Source organism: Pseudonaja textilis, chromosome 5 (genome assembly GCF_049901715.1).
Source record: "Pseudonaja textilis isolate UNSWEBS1 chromosome 5, rPseTex1.2, whole genome shotgun sequence".
NCBI lineage: Eukaryota > Metazoa > Chordata > Lepidosauria > Squamata > Elapidae > Pseudonaja > Pseudonaja textilis.
Window position 1 is genome coordinate 54,156,629 of NC_141994.1, and position 17,706 is coordinate 54,174,334.

Consider the following 17,706-nt stretch of genomic DNA (forward strand, 5'->3'; position numbering starts at 1 on the left):
ATTAGTTTGTGTAGGTTTAACATCTTCTACTCACTCCTCTTTTTTTAAAAAACAACAACAACAGACTATTATACTTTCTAACTATTCTTTTTCTTTTTCTCTTGCTATACTTACCAATTTCACTTCTTTTCCACCCTAAGAACTTCCTCTTATACAAGATGCTGCATCTGGAAATGGTTTAGTCCTGCACACAATTTCTCTTTTAAGCACATTAAAAACTGGATGTTATTTATCATTATTACAACTCTCTTCCAACATCTGGCCTTTGTGGCTATGGGAACTGTCATTAAAGTGGGAAGTGCAGGAGATAGGAAATGGTAACATAATGCAACTACCAAGAGGTGCCTACTGCATTGAACAATCTTTGCTATTGGTTTGGCTTCAATATATTTGGAGAACAAGGCTGGAGAAGTTTCTGCTTGAACAGTTTCATGTGAATGTGACTTTGTGAATTAAGAAGGAATGTCATGTAATGGAACCTCTTGTGCTTGTGTATAAGAAATCTTGATTTTAATATCTCTTTGGTTAAAAAAAATTAATTGAAATCATGAATCAAGAGCTTAAAATGCACACTGAAATAATGTGAGGTGAAGAGATACTAAAGAGTTCACAAGGATAACATTTTACTAAACTAGGTTCTCACACAATTTATTTTGTGAATGGTTACAAAAACTTTATAAACCAGCCCCTTGCCATAGTCAGGCTATGGCAAGAACAGAACATACCTGTTGCCCAATACAGGGAACATGTCTACTCCTGTAAGAATTTAAGCACCTTAATAAAACTTGTGATGATCACACTGACTTTCAGCTCCTCTTTATTGGACATCTGTGATGGATATTGCCCCTTGGAGGATGTTTACATTTGGGCATTAATCACCTTTTTATATAAGATATTGTAGGGGATAGTTCTCTCCTTTTTTATCACTTTGTTTAACAGCTATATTAACCTGTTGTCATCCATCAACTTGGAATTGTACCGTCAATAACCTGATGATACCCAGTAATATATCATCATTTGGTCTTGATGCTGATGCTGTGGGTGTCTTTTCTTGGTTTTGTGTGTGTGTGTGTGTGTGTGTGTGTGTGTGTTGTGTGTGTGTGTGTGTGTGGAGGCTATAAGAACTTTGTGTAATAAAACAGTCTGCAATTAAATCTGAAGACAACAGAATTTATTTATTTTTATTTATATCACATTTAGAAACTGTCCATCATACAAAGCAACTCTGGGAGGTATTCAAATAATGCATAAAAGCTTTAAAAACTATACATAAATATTACACTAAAACAATTTAAAGAAAAAATAAATAATTTCAAAGTTTAAAAAGAGTGGAAGAGCCTTCATGTTGCCATTTCCTCCTAAAGCAGGGGTATCAAACTCATGGCAGGCTGGATGTATCACATGCTGGCCATGGCCACCCCCAGTTTAGAGGGGGGGGAGTTGTGATACATCATGTGATGACAATGTGTCATCACGAATTTGACACCCCTGTCCTAAAGATTCTTATTCATTCCAGTGTGCCTCTTGATGTGGTGTCACTCTTGTTGAAGAAGTAGCTATGTGACCTGGAAGTCCTACTTGACTCATAGCTACTGCTGAATAAACTATAATTCACTGAGAATGTGAGTGAAAGATTCTGAAATCCTCCTGGTTTCAGGATACTGAGAAAAAGAGAGAACAAGGCTCAGTGTGACTCATGCCTTCACATTCTACACAAATAAGGCCTCCCAGTTTTCAAGGACTTGATGATGATATTCAAGGACTTAGCATTCAAGTATTCTGCATGTTGAGTCAATATAGCATTCATAATGACCCACAAAAACGGTTTATTCTATTTCAGGGGCCTCATGCTCTTTCCTCATGGACACTCTGTGTTGCTCCATGTCACCTTTTGTGACCTGTAACAATCACTCAGCTGATGAAAGAAGGTGACACTCTCTGTCATCTCAATTGGTTCACCAAAGAAAGTGTGAAGGGACACCAGGAGACAAGAGCAGGCTGATGGAAAAAAAAGGATATAGGGAAAAAGAGGAAGTGACCTGCTCCAATTAAGAATAATAGAAAGTGCCATACAGCCTGCACACACTGCAGGACAGAGAAAATACCAGAAGAACAGTAGCGGTGGTGGCAGTTTGCCAATTTCAGTCAGTTTCTGTGAATACTGGGCTATAGCTGAACACTGAACAGTTGGTGGACAGATACAAGGCCAGTCACTGAATCCACAGTTTCAGAATCAGAAGGAAAGGTGATCCTGTGCCCAGGCAGAGATCACTAGCATACCATCATGGTTAAGCTAGCACTTGCTCTGCTACCACTGCAGCAACTTCACCTTGGTTTGCTCCCAGGTCCTTCTCTAGCACCCTAGGCGTTGTTTTGGGTGGCAGGTTACATGAACCTAAAGCTGGATGACAGCTCAAATTTTGTGTGTGTGTGTGTGTGTCTTTCTGTCTGTCTATCTTTGCTTCCAACAGAATTCCTGGAGTCTCTTCTATAGAGCCAGGACTTATGTCCATGTTTCTCAAACTTTTACCCATCTAGACTTCAACTCCCAGAATTCCCAACCCAGCAAAACCAAACAAATATAGCTACTATGATGCAGTGTAAGAACTTTGTCCATATAAAGCAACTTCTTATGGTCCTATATTCCAACAGTTGAGCCAGGGACCTCCAATTGCACAGATCAATCTATTATCTACAGTGCCACATTAGATCTTGATTAATATACTATATAAACCAACATTTGACCAAAAGAAAAAGCAATATGTATGCCCATTGCTTGAAAAAAAAAAAAAGAATCCACATACATAATAAGCTGTAGGAAGCAAAGATAGATGTAAAAAGCAGAAGAAAGAACTGGCCAGGAACAGCTAGATGATAAAGTCTAACTCATATTTCACTGAGTCAAGTAATCTTGAACTGGTTGCCAAATAGCATAAAATGTTTCCAGGTTGTCTCTCTTTGTGGAGCATTCCATCATCTGCTGTTAAAGCAAGCTGCTCAGTAGCCTAAATTCCATGGCAGGGGGAAATTGTGGCTTTCCAAGTTCACAATGAGATGCTTGGCAACCAAAAGAAATCTCTATGAAGAGCGTAATGGTCCTTTGGATCCAAACAGCTGGAAAATCACGTGAAAACCTGTGTCCTGGTTAAAAAGGAATTGCAGGTATTTAAGACAAGACTTTGGCATTTTGTTTTTGTAAAAGAAAAAAAAACCTTCCACAATAATAATTCTGTCAACCTCCAATTTATGCATTACACTTGACCCAGAAATTGTACAATGCTAGCAAACAGCCAAATTCATTTTTTTCTACATTTTTTTTAAAGAAAACAGAATTCAAAAGAAGTTAGGTAACAAGAAACCTGAAACTAAGTGAGGGGAAAAGATACCCTTAACACTTCTATCCCATATACTGCTTAACATTAAAGGATATGCAACATCTTTTTCTGAAAAACTCCTACAAGCAGGAAGAATTAGTTTCCTTCCCGCTGATTCTCTCTATTCCCAACGCCCTCCCATAGATCTCCCATACGCCCCAAATAAATCTTCTTTGCATGTAAAATATTGGGAACAATAATGGGGTAATAGAGAAAACATAGAAGTGCTATTTTTTCCTCTTCCCTTTCATTGTTTTTTTTTTCTGATTATACATCAATTTCAAAAAGTCTTAGAAGAATTTTGTTTCCTATGTACATTTGAGCTTCTTATGCAACATTTAATGGAGTACCCTAGGTTGTGAAAAGACTGCAAAGAAGTGAACTCTCCAAATCCTTTTCATATCGGTCATTACCACCACTTATCAAACTTGGAAAAGCGGGGGAAACAGAATCTGGGTGGGCAGGAAGGACTGGCTGCTACATGAGAAATCAAAAATTCTTCAGCTCACATGTTGACCTAAGCTAGAAAGAAATGTGAGGTTTGAAAAGTTCACTACTCGTTAGAGAACAATAAAGTTCTGTGCTACCTTAAAGGGTAAAATATATTATTTCATAAGCTTTCATGAATCATAGTTCTCTTTATTTATAAATCCTCAAAGTCTTCTCTGAGCCCAGATTGAATAACCTTTTTTGCGGGGGGGGGCGGGGGGGAAGTGCTACTAATTCAGAAAAAAAAATCAGGAGTAGATTCTCTGTTCCTAGCATCCTTTTTATGATTAAAACTTTACACTTATAAGTTTTAGGAGTCGATTGGATTCTTATAGTAAATCTCTAAGTGATTTTAAGGTAAAAAAGAAAGGTTGCTGGTTTCATGGGCTAACAACAGCATTAGGAAAATTTTCTATCTAAAGTGAAAGATACTGAAATGGAATAAATACTACTAAGATCATCTGGTGACAACACCTTAGTTGATTAAGATTAAGCAGGGCCACACCTGCTTATTACTCGGATGCAACATCATCAGGAACTCACAGTGTTGTAAGACTGAAATCAAACGATCACAGAAGAACCACTTCTTGTCCTCCAGAAAATTTCATAGATGTATCCAGTGGTGGGATTCAAATTTTTTTACTACTGGTTCTGTGGGCGTGGCTTGGTGGGCATGGCGTGGCTTGGTGGTATGGCAGGGGAAGGTTACTATAAAATCTCCATTCCCTCCCCACCCACTAATCTGCTTTCTAGCTCCATTCTCCTGTGCAGGGCAACAAAAGAAGACCCAGCCAATCAGCTGGGACTCAGGAGGCAGAGAATAGATGGGGCGTGAGCAGTCAGAAGTGATATTTGCCAGTTCTCCAAATACCCAAAATTTCCTTACCGGTTCCCCAGAATGGTCAGAACCTGCTGAATACCACCTCTGGATGTATCCATACTCTCACTAGGACAGTGGTCCCCAACCTTTTCTGTTTTTGTGGCTTGGTGGGGGAGAGGGAGGGCATAGTTCCCTGTGAGTGGTAGGCAGGCACGTACAACCATGTGCAGCCCCATTTCTGTGACAGGCGGGCACATGCACTGTGCTTGCGCTACAGGAGCGCAGGTAGCCACCCATAGTGGGCCACAGCCTGGGGATTGGGAGCTCTGCACTAGGAGTCAAGCTTAGCTTGAGAAAGAATTACTTTATCTTTATGTAACTTGGCTTGAAGTTTTATCTGATATACTTTGCAGATTTAAAGGATATGGGATTATGATGCTCCTCAATGATAACGAGGAGCAGGAGACAGGTTGAAAGCATTTGTGTTTTCAGACTGCAGACAGCAATTGCAGCTATGAAATTAAAAAACACCTGCTCCTTGGGATGAAAGCTATGGCAAAACTAGACAGCATATTAAAAAGCAGAGACATCACTTTACCAACAAAGACCCATATAGCCAAAGCTATGGCTTTCCCAGTAGTAATATATGGTTGTGAGAGTTAGATTGAGCATAATCAGATAATTGTTGCTTTTGAATTGTGGTGATGGAGAAGACTCTTGAGAGTCTGTTTGGACTGCCAGGAAATCAAATCAGTCACTCCTAATGGAAATCTGTTCTTTGGAAGGACAGATACTGAAGCTAAAGTTCAAATGCTTTGGCCACCAAATGATTGGAAAAGACCCTGGTGTCTTTTCCACTCCTAATGGAAATCTGGAATGGAAAAGACTGAAGGCAAAAGGAGAAGAATACAGTAGAGGATGAGATGGTTAGATATTGTCATTCACACAATGGACACAGGTTTGGGCAGACATCAGGAGAGAGTGGAGGACAGGGAGGCCTGGTGTGCTATGATCCATGGGATTGTGAGGAGTTGCACACAACTTAGCAGTTGAACAACATTTTTTTTTTGTTCCTCAGTGCATACATTGACAATGATGAACACCTATCAATACTGCATTCAGGCTATGTCTTCAGCTTTAGACTGACTTTGAACTTCAGAGCTTATCTGCCTTAGTTTTTTTTTATTTCTTTCATTTTTTCCCATGTTAGTTTTTTTTTTTTGTAAGAGCTTGCCTTCCAATATATTCTGGAAAACTTGAAACTCTGTTCACTCTCTTATGACATTTTAGTTGACTCTAATAACAGCGTGACCAGTTATATATTTTGGACCTTCTAAAGGTAATATCTTTCCATCCATTTTCCAGAAAAAGCAGTATTTGAAATTATAAAGGAAACACTTAATTCATGTCATTAATTCAAAGAAAATTATGACGCTGACCCTGTCTGTGAGGACTTCCTCCATCTAAGAAAACTGATGGAAAATTTTCAACCTAATCCATACTTGCTAATAGAAAACAGAACAATGGTCCTCTGGGAAATGAGTCACAGCCAAGTTATTTAATACTTGGTTTATTCACTCAACATCCATAAATCTAAAACTACCTTAAGCTTTTGACTGCCACAAAATGGAATGCATTTTTTTCCACTAACAATAGTCAACTGTTATGTTTAAAGCAAATCTTCTGAGGCATTGCTTGCATTAAAAATGAAAAACCACAAGACTTGGCTCTGGGTGAAAAGAATGATCTAACACACACATGCTTTAGAAGAAGAAATTTCATAAAAGAATTGGATAGCTTTTTACCTCTTTGATATTCAGCTCTAGGCACTATTTGTGTCCACCTGTGATGTCATTTAACTGCTGCTTTTCTTGTCACTAACTCATCTGCATACCTTTGTGATACCCACATATGTTACATTTATAAAGATATCTGTTCCTGTCTCTTCAAGGTCATAGAATGTATTAATATGAAGTTATTCTATCCTTCTGTGTATTTCTTCATGGGCTATGCATGAAATTCTTCTTTGATTACATTCTTGCTTTGCCACCCAGAATCTTTCCCGATTCTGTTTTTAATTAATTAAGTGTAGACTCCAATATTTTAGAAACAGGTACTGGTTTGGTTTACACAGCACACTAAGCCATAGGGTGAATTGTTTTGAACCAATGTTTATGGCTTAGTGTTATGAAAAATATAGTTATTGAAAACCCCATGGCTTAGTATCACATGTGAACTTAGCCACTGCCTTGTTAGAGGCAAATTTACATGGAAACATTTGAGGATTTACTTATAAATAAAAATTATTGCTTTATATTAAAGAGAATGTTATCATATATAATGTTTCAAAAGAGTGTATGCCTATTTTAAAATATTGGATGCATTTCACAAATTCTTCACAGACCAGCCATAGGCAATTTTGTAGGCCTTACTATTTTACAATTAACTAAGATGAATTAACTAAAACTGTTTCTTGTTTAATGGAGCCTAATACTAGAAATATTAGTGGGATTTGTCAATATGAAGATGTTAAGTCTTAAAGTAGAGGGAACTATTAAGGCAGGCAAATCCCAGAATTTTTAATAAAGCACCAGATGCAAATTATTAAAAGCATGGAAACTGATCTTCTAAAATATAAATTAAACTTCAATTAAATAAAATTTTGGTTTTATTTATTTATAATTAAAATATATATAGCTGCCTAACTAACAACAAAAACTTATAATAAAAAGACATAACCAGGGAAACAACATACAGCAGTATAAACACAAAGGCACTTAGGACACATATCCTATGGAGATTCTCAGTCAAAGGTGCTTTTTCAGGAGGCAAGATATTTTGCCTAACATGGGACCCAGGTTAAAAATCCAAGTCTGTTTAGAAGGCAGCAGGGATGTGTCAATTCAAATCTATCAGGAATGCTGTGCCATTACCTGCTAGTGATGCCACATTCTGAGCCAGCTGCAGCTTCAACAACATCCACATGTAAAGTCCATTTACACAAAAGGTAACTAAGGCATGAGTGATTGTGAGAAGAGACATCCAGTTCAGGAAAGGGGCAATTGACATACTAAATGAATATGAGCAGTGGTGGGCTGCAACCAGTTTAACAACTGGTTCAGTGAACATGCACTTCATGCTCATGCACGCATGTGCCTAAGGCACTTGTGCGCAGTGCTGAAATTTGAGCTCAGCTGCTTACCTTCCAAGTCAGCAATGGTAAGTAGAACAACGAAAGGGGTGCACAAGGGTAGGATTCAAATTTTTTAACAACTGATTCTGTGGGCGTGGCTTAGTTGGTGGGTGTGGCTTGGTGGTCATGTGACTGGGTGGACGTGGCTTGGTTGTCATGTTATTGGCTGGGCATGACCAACTCAATATCACTCACATCGAGGCAAGCATCTCCTCGCCTGGCCTCTCTTGACTGTGGGGATGCTGCAACAGTTGTAAGTGTGAAAAACAGTCATAAGTCACTTTTTTCAGTGCCATTGTAACTTTGAATGGTCACTCCACACAATCAAAGTACCAGAAAAGGAAGGAAAAACTCCAGAGAAGTTCCTGAGACAGGATGTCTAGTCCTGCCAAGAATGTAATAAGGGTTAACGGAGAGGCAGTTTCTGTAAGCAACAGCAGAATGTTTCCTTCCTGCCTTCCTTACAGGATTAGGCCAGTAATTTCTTCTAACAACCGGTTCTCCAAACTGCTTAGAATGTTAACAACCAGTTCTAGCGAATAGGTGCGAACTGATAGAATCCCACCCCTGGGGGTGCAAATCAGCTGTGCTGTGTGATTGAGATGAGCTAGAAAGCAGGAAATAAAGGACAGGATAGGGCAGGGGCAGGTGGGCAGAACCATTTGATTGTCAGAACTATTGATTTGCTCGAACCAATCTGAATCGGCGGCAGCCCACCACTGAATATGAGGTAAGACTCTCTTGGCCATAGGAGAACAGAACCTTGAGGAGCCCTAAATTGTGCACTCAAGTTTTTTCTGGGGACATGCCATGGTACCAGAAGAACCAGGAACACAAGGCAATTTGGTCATTTGGGTTTGAGTTTAAGCATGCTTGTTTCTTTCGGATCCTGGGCCAAGAGCTTGACAGCATGCTTGGTCAATCAGGGCTTGAGCTCTAGAACTGGGTATCATCAGCCTGATGATATATGACCCAATGTCATCAGATGGCCTCACCTAGTGGCTTCATGCTCATATTAAATAGGAGGGGCAAAAGTGCCAATGCTTGATATGCTACATGTCATGGCCCTCAAAATGAACTGGAACTGGGTACAAAGCAAGGAGGACATGCCTCCCATTCTTAATCCCACAGTCAGTCCAGAAGAATAGCTTGATTGATGCTTTCAATGATATTAAAAGCCACTGAAAGATCAAGAAAAACCAGGACAGTTACATCACCTCCATCCTGGCTGTGCCAGAGGTCATTGACAAGTGTAAACAAAGTTATCTGTACTATGTCCTGGTGTGAAACTGGACTGCTAATCATCAAGATAGTCTGCTTCCTTTTTCCTATGAAACTCCAACCATTCTCTCAATAACTTTCTTCAGAAAGCAAAGAATTGTGCAGAACTGTTTGCTCCAGTGATGGCTTCTTTGTTCCAGTGTCTCCTTGAAGAACCAGAATTCATTTGTACTTTGTTTTTGCAATGATTAGTTTACTGTTACATTGTTTTTTATTGAATGTTTGAGAACTCACTTTCACACAAATCAATCTAACCTAACCAGTGGTGGGATTCAATTTTTTTTACTACTGGTTCTGTATATCAGATAAACCTTGGTGAGTGTGGCAGTGGAAGGGTACTGTAAAATCTCTAGTCAGAGATGGTATTTGCCAGTTCTCTGAACTACTCAAAATTCCAGCTACCGGTTCTCCAGAGCTGGTCAGAACCTGCTGAATTCCACCTCTGAACCTAACATGCTGGTCATTTTCAGTATGTATGACAGCTTTATATATATATACTCAGTTGCTTATAAATATGCATAATAGAAGCAATAATAACTCATTTCTTTTTTATTCTTATAAACAGCCAGTTGTCTAGTTCACACAATATATTAAACAATGTAATTGATTTGGTTTTGATTTAACATATTGTGTGAGCCTAACAATCATGGCTTAGAACTAAAGTATCTAAAATTAGTAAGTACTAGTGTGCTATGCCTATACCATATGTATGAATGAATGTGTATTCTTCAACCATTCATATATACCATCTAAATGGTGTCCATTCAGCCAATTAGTTAAAATGACTTTCTGGCAACCTGGTTCAATTTCCCCCAACCAGGCACGATCCAGAAATATTTGATTGCATCTCTCATAGTCTCCAAATGTCTGGAAGTCACTAGCTTTCAGAGAATGCGGGAGGGTCATCTAATTCTCACCAGCTGGCCACAGCAGAAGACAACATCTCAAGGGGGAAAAGCTGAACTCAGCCACATCTCCTTATGACAAGAACTATGGTTTTCATTTAGTGAAATTAACACTGCCACAAGAGAGGTAATGACTTACCAAAAATGGCTTAAACTAGGGCCTTGGTCCCAGGCAACAGTTCAGACAGATAAATCTTCATATTCTGCCTTTGTGAAGGAATGAAAATTAGAAGTTTTACCGTCAAAATTCATTTGCCCTTTATTTTAGACAAGTCACTGCAACAGCTCCTGGTATTTTATCAGTGTTTTCAGTGTTTTAGTGAAAAGAAAGGGAAAAAGAAGACCCCCCCCCTCTCTTTCTTTCTCTGCATGCACATGTTGTCAATGCATTGTTTAATGTCATGTTGGCAAATGTTACTTTAAAAAGCACTTGGCAAGCCCTGTATCAGTTCTTGCCATTACTGCCACAATTTTTTCATGAAACCTTAAATACCAAGAAATCCTTGACTTGTTTTATTTCTGGCATACTCCATTATGCAATCATCCAAAATGTTTGCACATGATTGCCTTTATTTGCCCTAATGTTATTAATGGCTTTGCAATATTTGAGCATGGATAGCAAGAATAATTTGGGCAAATCATACAGTCAACTAAGACCACATAATCTCTTAATCAAAATCTTTCCCCCATACATTGAAGGCAACCTACATAGTAACTGTAGTCTGACATCGGTTAGGCTGAATGATTGTGGAAGTCAAGAAGCAAGTGGATGGGAATGGTATGACTAATACAGCATCCTTGGCCTTTGACAAAGAACTTAAGTCTGTGTCTTTTTGTAGATTGGCATCTTATTAAAAATGCACTAGGCTGATAGTAATGACAGAGTTTTTGCCAAGCTATACCAAGCTTTTATACTAGGATAATATGTTATAACTTGGCTATGAATGACCAGACAACAGGATTGCATAGTGATATAGCTAAAATAGTTAATTATTCTGAATTACTTAACACTATAAAACTAAACAAGGAACAGTGGAGAAGACCAAAATGAGCCATCCAAATTGGGTGAGTGGTATAGTAAATGCAGTACAAAGAAAGCAAGTGATAAAAACTGGAACACCAAATCAAACATTTTGATTATATATCAAAGATGATTGAAGTGGGAGCCATTGACTGGGGAAGAAATATTGCAACTATGGTGGAAAGCTTAATGAAAATATCAACTGACTCAAAAAGGCCAATTTATGCTAGAATGTATAAAGGACAAAATTCATCTTGTCAGTTCAGCCCAGAGCTGATATTCAGCAGGTTCTGACCAGTTCTGGAGAACCGGTAGTGGAAATTTTGAGTAGTTCAGAGAACCAGCAAATACCACCTCTGACTGGAGATTTTACAGTATCCTTTCCCTGCCACGCCCACCAAACCATACCCACAGAACTGGTAGTAAAAAAATTTGAATCCCACCACTGGTTCAGCCCTATTTCTAGGTACACCAATGGTGGAACCACATTTGGGCCATTTACCAACTGCTAGATCTAAATGTGCTTCCAACAATGGTTGCATATCACAGTGTTTAGTAGTCCAAAGCAATCTGGGAAGCCAGGAGACACATCTGGTTCATGCCACCTTCCAGTGGTAGCATTCTGGAATGGGGAAAGAGGGTAAAACACTTCAACAGCTAAAAAAAGCATTTTGGCTTCCCAATGTAACAAGTAGAACAGTGGTGGGATTCAAAAATTTTTATTACCAGTTCTGTGGGTGTGGGCTGGTGAATATAACATGGCTTGATGGGCATGGCAGGGGAAGATACTGTAAAATCTCCATTCCCTCCCCACCCCACTAACCTGCTTTTCAGCTCCGTTCTCCTGTGCAGAACAACAAAAGAAGACCCAGCCGATCAGCTGGGACTTGGGAGGCAGAGAATAGACGGGGACAGGACCAGTCAGAGGTGGAATTTGCTGGTTCTCCGAACTACTCAAAATTTCCACTACCGGTTCTCCAGAACTGGTCAGAACCTGCTGAATACCACCTCTGTAGTAGAACCCAAAGGTGCATTTTCAGGAGGCAACTGGACATTCTTGTTTTTTCTTTTGAAGATGTTTTGCTTCTCCACGAAGAAGCTTCTTCAGCTCTGGCAGAACAGTGGAGAATGGAAGGATTTATATTCTTTGCAGACAGCTGGTCATTTGCATCCTTTTAGAGGGTCACTGAAGCACTTGGAGGTTTATCTGTGTACTCAGGGTCACCTGAGTAGTGCTCCTGGTTCCTGTAGTCTGCAATTTATTTATTTGTTTATTTTAAAATCCATTCCTACTCCCACAGAGCTATAGATTTAGCTTTACAATTTAGGGTGAACACCCTTTGAATGGTGTGGGAATAGGAATGGATTTCTAGAGGGGGGAAAATTGCAGACTACAGGAACCAGGAGCACTACTCAAGTGACCACGAGGACACAGATAAACCTCCAAGTGTTTCAACGACTGAGAATCTTTACAGACTTATAACAAGTAGAAATTATGTACAGAGAAGAAAGCAAGCTGATACAATCCTTGGGGATCAGCAGATGAGCACCAATTGGCTGGAATATTGTAGACTCACCCAAAAAAATTGCTCGTCCCTCTGCCAAATTGGGCAGTTCAACAGTCAGAACAAGCTGTTCGAGCTTTGCCCCTTTTCAATAATAAAATCAGAAGACTTTACCAATGGAAGGTCCTGTGCCTTTAGAATCCTGTTACAATTCTTGTGCCTGTATATCAGAAAGAATGTTGTATAGTTGCTAAAAGTAAAGTAAACATTGATCAAAGCTCTTAGAAACAACAAAGGTTTTTCATGGAAAGTAGGAAGTGATTTTTTTTGGCTTAGAAAAAACATGAGTAAGACAACATTAAAGAGATCCATAAGCTAATGGAAACTATAGGAAAACAAATTTTCTATTATCATTGTACACTATTAGAACTTTATACACTATATAGTTAATTTGGTGAAGGATCAGTTTGGAATTGCCTTTCCTTGAATAAGGAAAATATATATAATATTTAACATTTACTTCTCATAGAGGGCAATGGTGCATTTAACCAAAACCATATTTTTCAATAAGCAATAAAGAACAATTTTTTAGGGAGCTGTAACAATTCCCTCTTGAGAAGAAATCATAAAAGTTCATGACTACAGCATTCAATGCAGAAGGAAAATCAATGGAGAGAAGACATGAGAGAGCTTTTTTAAGATTATGCATGAAATGGAAAAGTAGAGTGGAATTTTTTTCTGTGTCTCATTTCCTATAATGAAGGGTTCAAGATAGTCAAAGGGAAATCATTCCTCACAAAATGCATAGTCAAATTAGGAGATTCATTTCCAAAACATATGCAATTGTCTTAAAGTCAAAAGAGTTTAAAGAAGGATTGGACAACAAAACCTTCATTGGTCATTGGTCATTATAAAACCCTCCAAAATTAGAGACACAGCACACTGATCTAATTTCAAGTATTATTTAGAGCGCTCTCTCTCTCTCTCTCTCTCTCTCTCTCTCACACACACACACACACACACACACACACACACGTATGTATGTATGTATGTATGTATGTATGTATGTATGTATGTATATATGTATATGTACGTATGTATAATACCAAAATACTGGTGGCATTATCCATGATTTGGTCTTTGTTCTGTTCATGTAGAAGCTTTCTTGATTTGGTATGGCTCAGATCAGGGATGTCAAACTCAATTTCATTGAGGGCTGCATCAAGGCTGTGTTTGACCTCAGGGGTGGGGGGGCATGGCCAGGGTGGACATGGCGAGCTCAACATCATTCGTGTCTGGGGTGCCTGTGGTGGCCTGAGCATTCTGCCAGCAAAAACAGGCTCCTGAACTCTATTTCTGGCTCAGTTTCAGCCTCCTACAAACCTCTGCCAATGAAAAAGGAGTTTGCAAGGGCCACGCACAGCCCTCCTGAGCTCTGTTTTTGTTAGCAGAGGCACTGTGTGCCAGTCTTCTGCTGTTTCCAGGGTGGCCCCATGGGCCAGATCTAAGCACCCCATGGGCCAGATCCTCCCCATGGGCCTTGAGTTTGACACCCTTGGTTTAGATGGTTAGGCTTGGCTTGGCTTAATTTAGCTTAACTTAATTTAGCTACCTCATCATAAGACAGGTGTATGTATCACTTCATTCCTTGCATCTATTTTTTTTTTCAATTTCACAAATTCAGAGTTATTATTATCATTCCCACAGTTGTTTATATTGAAATATATCTCACTTCTGCATCCTTTATATTGCTCAATTATGCTTGAACATGGTAGAACTTGCTTCCTTTGCTGCTCAACTCCCCTGCCCCAACACACACACACACACACACACACACACACACACACACACACATATTTCAAATGTTGTGTTTCTTTCCATTAACGTTTCTAACCTTGCTCAGACATATTTAGTTTGGCAAAAGCACTAGCAGTGACTCACAGAAAAGATTTGAGAATGAGCTACTGAAAATGTATCTAATTTCTCTTTGTATAACTAAGAAGCAGCAATCAGGGTGGGTAAATATCATAAAGTAACAAGTGAAATTATGAAAGTCACTGCTGCTGTTGCAGAACTTTGCTTAAACTTTGCCTGGATCTATTTCTTGACATATCTAACATGATCTTAGCATGCTGCTAAATGCAAAGGATAACAATGATAGGGGTTTGGGAGAAAAGATACAATAGGAATTGGAATAGGAATAAGACTAGACTAGACCAGACTTGGATAGGATAGGATAGGATAGGATAGGATACGATAGGATAGGATAGGATAGGATAGGATAGGATAGAACAGAATGAATAGAATAGAATAGAATAGAATAGAATAGAATAGAATAGAATAGAATAGAATAGAATAGAATAGAATTCTTTATTGGCCAAGTGTGATTTGACACACAAGGAATTTGTCTTTGGTGCATATGCTCTCAATGTACATAAAAAGAAAAAAATACATTTATCAAGAATCATAAGATACAACACTTAGTGATAGTCATAGGTTACTAATAAGCAATCAGATCATACTAGGAAACTAAATAAAACAATATAAATAATAAAGATACAAGCAACGTAGTTATAGTCATAAATGGAAGGAGGTAAGTAATAGGAAGGATGAGAAGAATAATAGTAACACAATTTTAGTAAATAGTTGGTATTGTTGTGGGAATTATTTGTTTAGCAGAGTGATGGTGTTTGGGAAAAAACTGTCCTTGTGTCTAGCTGTTCTGGTGTGCAGTGCCCTATAGTGTCATTTTGAGGGTAGAAGTTGAAACAATTTATGTCCAGGATATGAAGGGTCCTGGACATTTAACAAAACGAAAAAGATGTTCATTTAACAAACAATGATCAATACTTGCTTTCCCAAGTTTGCTTGGGAGATGCTAAACTTTAAAATCTGGTTTTGGTTAGTAGCATTAAATATGACCCATGGAACAACAACAAATATAACAAAATGAGAGGCAGGGGCAACTTTGACCATGTTTGTGCAGAAGATAGAGAGCTGTTTGATATGAGCAAAAAGAAGAAGAACGAATGAAGGAAGTTTTGCTGGTGCTTATTTCAAGACAAGAATGAAATGTCTTTTTTGCTTGCTCCTGTCCATTTTTCATTTTCCTTTGAGGTAACATACTTCAGTTCCAAGAATAATCTTATTTTCTGACCTCTTGTGAACTGGAAATTGGAAAAGCTAATTGCTGTGGTTGCAATTTCCAAACTGGTGGCACGGGCCAGAAGCCGTGCTTAATGTGGATTTCGCCAAGTTTGGATAGTTATGACTTTCAAAAGAATGACAATAGAAGAAAAAAAATAAAGGTAGAGATTTATGTCTGCAATGAATAGATGAGTATGGAGGGGGTTTTGCTCAACTACTTTTTGTTGAAGGTGCCATGTACCTGATATTCTTAGCCATGTATTTTTTCAAATAAATTGCTGGAATTGCTGTGGCCCATCTACTATTACAGTAATATAATCAGAAGTTCTCCTAATCAAAGCATTTTCCTCTGTGGTGCCATTTAGCTGCGTTGGACTTTAATTTCCATATACCCCAGCCAGTCTTTTGTCCTGAAGTCCAACACATCTGGAGGGCACCAAGATGGATAAGATCGTTCTGTTGAACTTCTCCATTATCCAAACTCATACCATCCCTTTTTAGAATCAACCAGTCCCGATCTATGAAATGGGACAGGAACCTAAGAAGTCCAAGGAAAAATATAGTTATGGGAAGAAAGTATTCCTAATTCAAACCACATTCTTAAGGCAATAGATAATCTTTTCCATAGTATTCCAAAGCTCTGTTCCAAAATCACATTGGATAGGATATCTATGTAATTATTGTACTGCAAGTTTCTAATAGGACCCAGGAGCTCAGTTAGGTTATTAGCCACAACTTACATTCTCAAATATGCTTCATATCTGTCAAAATTCAATCTCATTTTAAATCAAGCAAGCCAACATATTGGACAGAGAAGTGAAGATTCACATGAAGTCCCTGCAAACCATATTCAGCTCCCCAACCTATTTTAATTGGTCCTTGGAACTCCTTGAAATCATGCAGCTGAAGGGCTTTTCAATTTTCAAAGAGAATATTTCCATTTTCATTACTCTGAGAGACATTCAATTATATTGCAATGTCTCTCAGATTTTAACTGATTAAAAACAGGGGAAAATGGTTAAACTAGATGGATCTTGATTAGTATTTGGATGGCAGTTTACTACAGAATCTCAAGCCTGTAGACTAGGCTGGTAAGCTGAAACAGGCCTACTTCCATATTGCAACCAAGAAAACTACACGTTCTGGTGTCATACAAAGTCATGTTTGACTCTAATGATCCCATCTCCTCAATTCACATAGGTTTCTACACTTTCGCACAGACTAGTATTGAGATATTTATTTGCTATAGTCAATCATCTTCATAGGAACTTTTATGTATTCATGAAATATACTCATTCTGCCTTGGATTATTAGAATGCTAAAAATTATAACAAATCACATGTGACATATTATCCCCTTACAACAGTCTTGAAGAACTACAAATTGTTCGTGTACCAAGTGCCTTCAAGACTATTGTATTACAAACAATTACAAATCATGAAAAAGCATTGCAATCAACAATATTAATGTACCTAGCTATTTCAAACAGTATTCTGGATTAAAAGACAGTGCTGTATTTGATAATATACATATGGCAACCTATCTTGCTTTCTGAAAGCTGTAGTTGTTGATACTATGAAAACCATTGGATCTGTTACTAAGGTCTTTATGAACAAATGTTGGCAATACTTCACAGCTTTTTATGTGATTGATTTCAATGGAAGCCTTCCCAAAGATCATCTCTGATTCAAAACAGATGAAATCTAAATATGTCAGAAAGGTTATAAATTTTAAATAAATCCAGTATGCTGGAACTATATTAACTATTAAGTAATAGACAACAGATTTTGAGTTCACTTTTTTTTAAAAAAAATAGGACATTGTCAGAAGGCAAGTTATTAAAAAATGTAACTATAATATTTGCTTTGAACCAATGTTATCAAGAAGTTAGAATGGTACCATTAATGTAGAATGCACAGAACTATTATGTTACTGTTATTCTTGATCCTACAACCCAGATGGATTAACACA

General features: G+C 38.2%; 1 protein-coding gene across 4 annotated transcripts in view; it reads left to right on the forward strand.

Moving 5' to 3' along the window:
• Positions 1-17,706, forward strand: part of IGF1 (insulin like growth factor 1) — a 54,366-nt gene that overhangs the window by 6,528 nt on the left and 30,132 nt on the right. The window lies entirely within an intron of this gene.